Below are 6,000 nucleotides of genomic sequence, written 5' to 3' on the forward strand. Positions count from 1 at the left end.
TTTTTTCATTTCCTTTTTTTTTTATAGTACACTTTCCTTGGAAATCGGCTGCCATCCTCTCTTTGGAAATGGCATCAAACGGAGTCTTTTTTTCTTCTTCTTCTTTCATGTGCATAAACGGAAGCACACATTTCCACACTGAAGACCTCCACATTTCCCGCTATGATGTCAGTGAGTCTCAGAGGATCTTTCGCAAACACGGGGAGTACAAGCTACTATTTTTAAATCTCTTGAGCTGGCTTGCTAAGCAGGTAACATAACAGCAGTGAAAATGGCAACAGCGATGAAAATTCTAGGGGCAATGATATAGTCTTTTATACTATATCAGATGTTATTGCATGCAATAGTTTTACGATGGAATAATTGAATCAGGCACGCGTTCCATCACAAGAATTTGAGAAAGGTGCTTTAAAAGATTAGCCTGGGTTTGACACCCATGCCCTGGTAAGCGCAATAAGTCCATATTTGCGACATATTTACTCAAAAGTGAACTTGAGTAATAAGGTTCCCACACACACACACTCGTTTAGGCGTGGGAGGACGTGAGCTTTCATCAGTTGCTAAGCGTGGCTCAATGCATTATTGATGACTAAAGTAGTTTTAATTTCAGTTTTCAGGACTAAAGCAAACTGCCAGTCTTGCTAATTTCCCTTTTCTTGATAAAGGGCCTGTTTCAGAACAAAAATATTTGAATGCCATTGTGAAGTGGGCTTGTCTATCAGTGTGTGATGTATTTAATTTCCACATGAAAAAAAAAAGATTAAAGAGAGTTCGTAGCTTCGGCAGTTTCATGACAGATTCTGTGATTAAGAGAATGTCCTTATTTTTCAAAGGAGAGGCGAGAAATTGAATGAAAAGTTTTTGTTTTAAATATATCTAATCTGTTCATACCTCGGAAGTCAAAGAAACTTGACGAATTTTAAGCAAATTACTTTCCTTCAAAGAGAGAGAGAGAGAGAGGAGAGAGAGAGAGGAGAGAGAGAGAGAGAGAGAGAGAGAGAAATAATTACCCTAGCCTCCTTCCTCACCTTCCCAGCCCCTTTTGGGCTTTGTGAAAAACTCGTCTTTTTTTTAGGTCTGTTTGTGACTCTTTATGGAGATTATTAAAAGATCAAAGAATACTGAAAGTGGATAAATGTTTTATGCAAAAGGCCTCCTGCACTTGAAGGCATGGGAAGAGAGAGAGAGAGAGAGATGGCGTTGGTTAAAGACTATGAAAAATGTTGTATATGAGATGCTTTCTTGAATATTTCTTTATTTTTGTTAGGTAGTTTCTTGCAAATTCAACATCCACACACACCACAACACAAGCTACATCAAACATTACACACACACACACCACACACAACACACACATATATTATATTTATATATATTATATATATATATATATATATATATATATATATTTATATATATATATGTATGAATATACATACACATAGGTGTTGGCGGAGAGAAACTTCTTAATTTTTGTAGAATTTTTCTAACAGCAGGACATAGAGAAGGGTCATATAGGCAAGAACCGATTAGAGGTAGACTATCAATAATGTCTTGAACTGGTAGACTTGTCATAAGAAAAAAATTGCTTTTCAATATGCAGTACGCCGTTTCCTCGGGCGTTTTCAGTTTCTTTCGCATTCGTGGCAAGTGACAGCGTTATCATGTTAGAAGATAGTCAGGTATAGAAGAGCATTTTGCTGTAAACTGTTTTCATGAAATCGTTCGTTAGATGCGCCTTTATCCCTGGCAGTGTGATTGCTAAAAGATAATTCTATTCTTTTTGCAAACGTGAAATATTTAGCTGAAGGAACTTCCCATGTTCACGAGATTTGGTGTAATCGGTCCATTTCATTATTAAGAATATACTCAATACATATCACGCATGTCAGAACTACCGTAGTTTTTCGTGTTCTCGTGATAAGGATCGCTTTTGTATGTAAAAGATTATTATTCTAATGTCACGAGCATTTTAAACCACACACATGACATTTAAAACGAACTATTTTCTAGTCAGCATTTCATTCATACTATCTTTTTCAGACTACCGCATCTGAAGAGACCAAAGTAAAGGTAGAAGGGGCTATGAAAGAGTGAATGAAAAGAAATAATTTGCCTTTGAAACCGAACGCAGAGAGTAGCCTGTTTCCGGGAATGAGGTTTTTAAATGATTCAGAACCGACTTCCAGCGCTTATTCACTGGACAATGGACGTACAGAACCCGACTTTTCATAATCCGGTTTCAATGCTCGATGTGAAAGGGGATATTTTCATTAAACTCCTGTTCGGATTTCAAGGTTTACGCGTAATTCAGGATTTATCTGGGCATTTGCATTTGCACGTCAGTTTCTTTTAGTACATATCTCATGTTGATTTTAACCACACATACTGTATATGTATACATAAACACACATATGTGTTTACGTATATATATAAATGTATACAACATACATTAGGATGACCATCAACATAACATACAGGAGTCCCAGGAAGACGACAGTCTAAGAAACAACTTTTAATTTGCAGACTGATGATGTGTTGAAGCAACATGAAACGTTTCGAAATAAAACATTTCATAATGAATTACAAAATAAGGGCACAAATTGTCACAAAATCAGCTAGAATCAAATATATAATTGAAATACACAATCGTATATAATTTTAGCTGGTTTTGTGATAATTTGTGCCCCACTCTTGTGATTTATTATGAAAACTTAATTTACGGACTGATGAGGTGTCGAAGCAACATGAAACATTTCGTACTAAACTATGTTTCTTAGACTGTCGTCTTCTTGGGACCCCTAAATGTACACATGTTTATATACTGTATCTATCTATCTATCTATCTATCTATGTATATTACATATAATATAATATATATATATATATATATATATATATATATATATATACTCTCTATGTCCAATCGCGGCTGTGTTTATGTTAAGGTTCCTCGTTTTGTAATGCTAACAAAGACCCTTGTGATAGAAAACAAAAGGACAAAAGCGATCGAGCTCAAATTCACAAACGCATTCACCTCTTTAAAGAGGATTAATTTTGCTAAATGAAAGGTTTGCTATATATATATATATCATATATAGATATATATATATATATATATATACTGTAAATAATTGTTTGTGTACATTTTTTCTCGCATTCATTTCAGTATGTTCAAGCAAACAAAGCATTGCAGACATACTTTCATGGTCTCTCTCTCTCTCTCTCTCTCTCTCTCTCTCTCTCTCTCTCTCTCTCTCACGATAATAGGGTCATCCATCATTTTTCCCCAAAGTCAGCGCAATTTCATTTCTTTCGTTTTTTATTCCGTTCTTATGTGATGTGATATTTCGGTGATTCTGTGATCAAAGCGAAGCTGTGATGTGACCGACGCAGTTTGAATAATTTTTAAAATTCATTCTTTGCTATTTGTGTCGTTATTTATATCGATAGGTAATTGCTTTTTACGAATTTTAATATTCAGAAACTAGTTTTTTCCATCTGTTATTTTGATTCACTCAGGACTTATGATGTAATTGTTGGAGAGACAAATCCACAGTTAACATATATGTGCATATATTTAAAGATAAGCCTGTTTAGAGAACTTTTGGGAAATTGTTCGAACAGATTCCCGAAAGCTTACTATACAGATTTACCTTAAAATATATATGTACAATTTACTATAGTGGGCGTAATGTCTGTCCATCCGTTTGTCATTCAATCACGGCCAAACGGCTGGTCCGATGGGCATGAAACTTTGCAGGGTTATAATGGGGACCCCTAAGATGGTTTATAATGGGGTTTCATCCTACCTTCTCCCCCTCCGAAGTGGGTAGGGGTGAGAAGGGATTCCCTTAAACGGAGCTGGTTCTGCCCGTGAAACGAGGCTGGTTATGCCCGTAGACTTAATTATTAGACTTGGTTACACTACGAATTTTCATACATAATTTCTGTAATATATATGTTTGCTAGTATACATAATTGGGGATTTGTTTCTCCATTTCAAGACTCATGCTACTATGAGTATTTTTAGATGTAATTGACCACATCGACTCCACTTGTAGCGGGAATACTGATATGAATCCATTTCATCTGGTGGTATTAAATTGTATTTCTTTTTTTCCATCTGATTGACCCTTATATCCTAAATGTATGAGATCAATCCACAGAGTTTTTAAGGCCAGGGAGTTGACAGTCTTTGAAATGTTCTGGTTCTAGCGCAGTTCCTTACAGTTTTAACTCTCTCTCTCTCTCTCTCTCTCTCTCTCTCTCTCTCTCTCTCTCTCCAAATGAATTGCGCAACCGAGCCGTTTGTAACGTTCGATTAGGGCCAATATTTTTCCAGATGATTCCGTGTCAACAGACACCGTTACCTTTCATCTCTACTGCTGAATAGACTCTCCTTTGATTGACACAAATACAATATAGAGTATTTTGAAATGGCCAAAGGCGTAGTCTTTGAAACTGAGTCTTTTGATTATATTTTACGAGATTAGTTTGTTGATATAGACGTTTGCGTGTGTGTGTGTGTTTTTTTTTTAAAGGAAGCATTTATGCGTTATATTTTTCTCAGGTGAATTCCTTTCACTGAAGGCGAACTTGATGTAAACACGAAAATAGATTGAATAACGGGAAAACTCTTTCATCACGAATTAAATTTTCATTTCTTTCCTTTTATACCATTTTCTCTTTCCGGTATCTTATATTCCTTATTGAAATTCCATTTCCAATTCCAGCCACGCATATTCTTTTTAACATTTCTGTTCCGTTAGCAACATCTCATTCTTTTTCAGTATCTCATTTTTTTCTAGCATATGATTTTTTTCCCCGTAATCTCATATTTTTTAAAGATCTTATTTCCAGTTCCAGTATCAGTTACTGTTTAATTTCGCTGGTATGTTTCCAACATCTCATGTTCATTTTCAGTATATTAATTATATTTCCAGCGTCTCACGTTCTTTTTTAACATTCTTATCCAGTTCCAGCATCCAAATTATTTTAACATCTTTTTCGGTTAAGAACATCTCACATTTTTTATTATATATACTAGCAACTGACGCGATTTTTTTTTCCAAATTTTCATTTCCATTATCTCATATTACTCTTTATATATATATATATATATATATATATATATATATATATATATATATCATCCTTTTTTCCAGTATGTGATATTGTCAAAACGTCTCATCTCTATTTGCAAGAGAAAGTATTTTTAGCGTCATTTAAGTTTCCACATCCATCTTCTTTGGAGAATTTGCTTTCCATGTTTCTCATCCCTTTCCTTTCAGTAGGTTTCTCAACACTTTAGTTTCCATTTTTAGGATCGCCATTCCATTTTCAACATTCATTTCCTTTCCCACAACCCCATCTCCTTTTGCTGCACCTCATTTCGTGTTTCCGCATCTAGTTTATTGTTTCAAAATCATTGCTTTTTATCTTTTCCTTCATATTTTTTTTTTTTTTTGCATCGCCAATCCTTACTTTCTTCATAACATTGCTTTTCCTTTTACATCAACATTTTTTCAGACAGTATTTAATCTTATAGCATTCGTACCCTTTTGTGACTCTTATTTACTTTTCACCATTTTCTGTCCTTTTACTGTGTCTCCCCTCTTATTAAACGACTCGCCTCTTCTTTTCTTGTAAGGGGAAGGAATCTTCAAATTAAAAATATATCTTTTTTCAGCAAAACGCTTTGGTTTTCTTTGATACACTTAATTTGCAAGGAAGATTAAAAAAAAAACTTTCTTTTCCAGCATAGAGCTTTGGTTTCATTTTTTACACAGTTTATATGCAAGGAGAGTTTTTCATATATTTTTTTTTATTAATTCGTCTCTTCATCTTGGCCATTGCAGGTTGGAAAGTTGTTCCTGTGGAACGAATTCATGGATTCTTGAGTGGAATGATTTTGAATATCCGTCCAGTTGTTTGACGGTTATCGGGAATCACCTCTTTGCGCCTTGACTGATTTTGAAGGTATGCCTGTCACTTCCG

The 6,000-nt window shown here is 34.8% G+C and overlaps 1 protein-coding gene across 10 annotated transcripts in view; it reads left to right on the forward strand.

Annotated features, from left to right (window-relative positions):
- LOC135208623 (uncharacterized) overlaps positions 1–6,000 on the forward strand; it is a 292,063-nt gene that overhangs the window by 15,251 nt on the left and 270,812 nt on the right. For 4 of the 10 annotated variants that reach the window (XM_064241001.1, XM_064241002.1, XM_064240997.1 and 1 more), the window contains exon 2: positions 5,862–5,982. The exons of the other annotated variants lie outside the window; for them this stretch is intronic. The gene's annotated coding sequence lies outside the window, so the exon portion shown is untranslated. The remainder of the gene's footprint in view (positions 1–5,861; positions 5,983–6,000) is intronic. 10 annotated transcript variants of the gene reach the window in all.

Source organism: Macrobrachium nipponense, chromosome 35, assembly GCF_015104395.2.
Source record: "Macrobrachium nipponense isolate FS-2020 chromosome 35, ASM1510439v2, whole genome shotgun sequence".
Classification (NCBI taxonomy): domain Eukaryota; kingdom Metazoa; phylum Arthropoda; class Malacostraca; order Decapoda; family Palaemonidae; genus Macrobrachium; species Macrobrachium nipponense.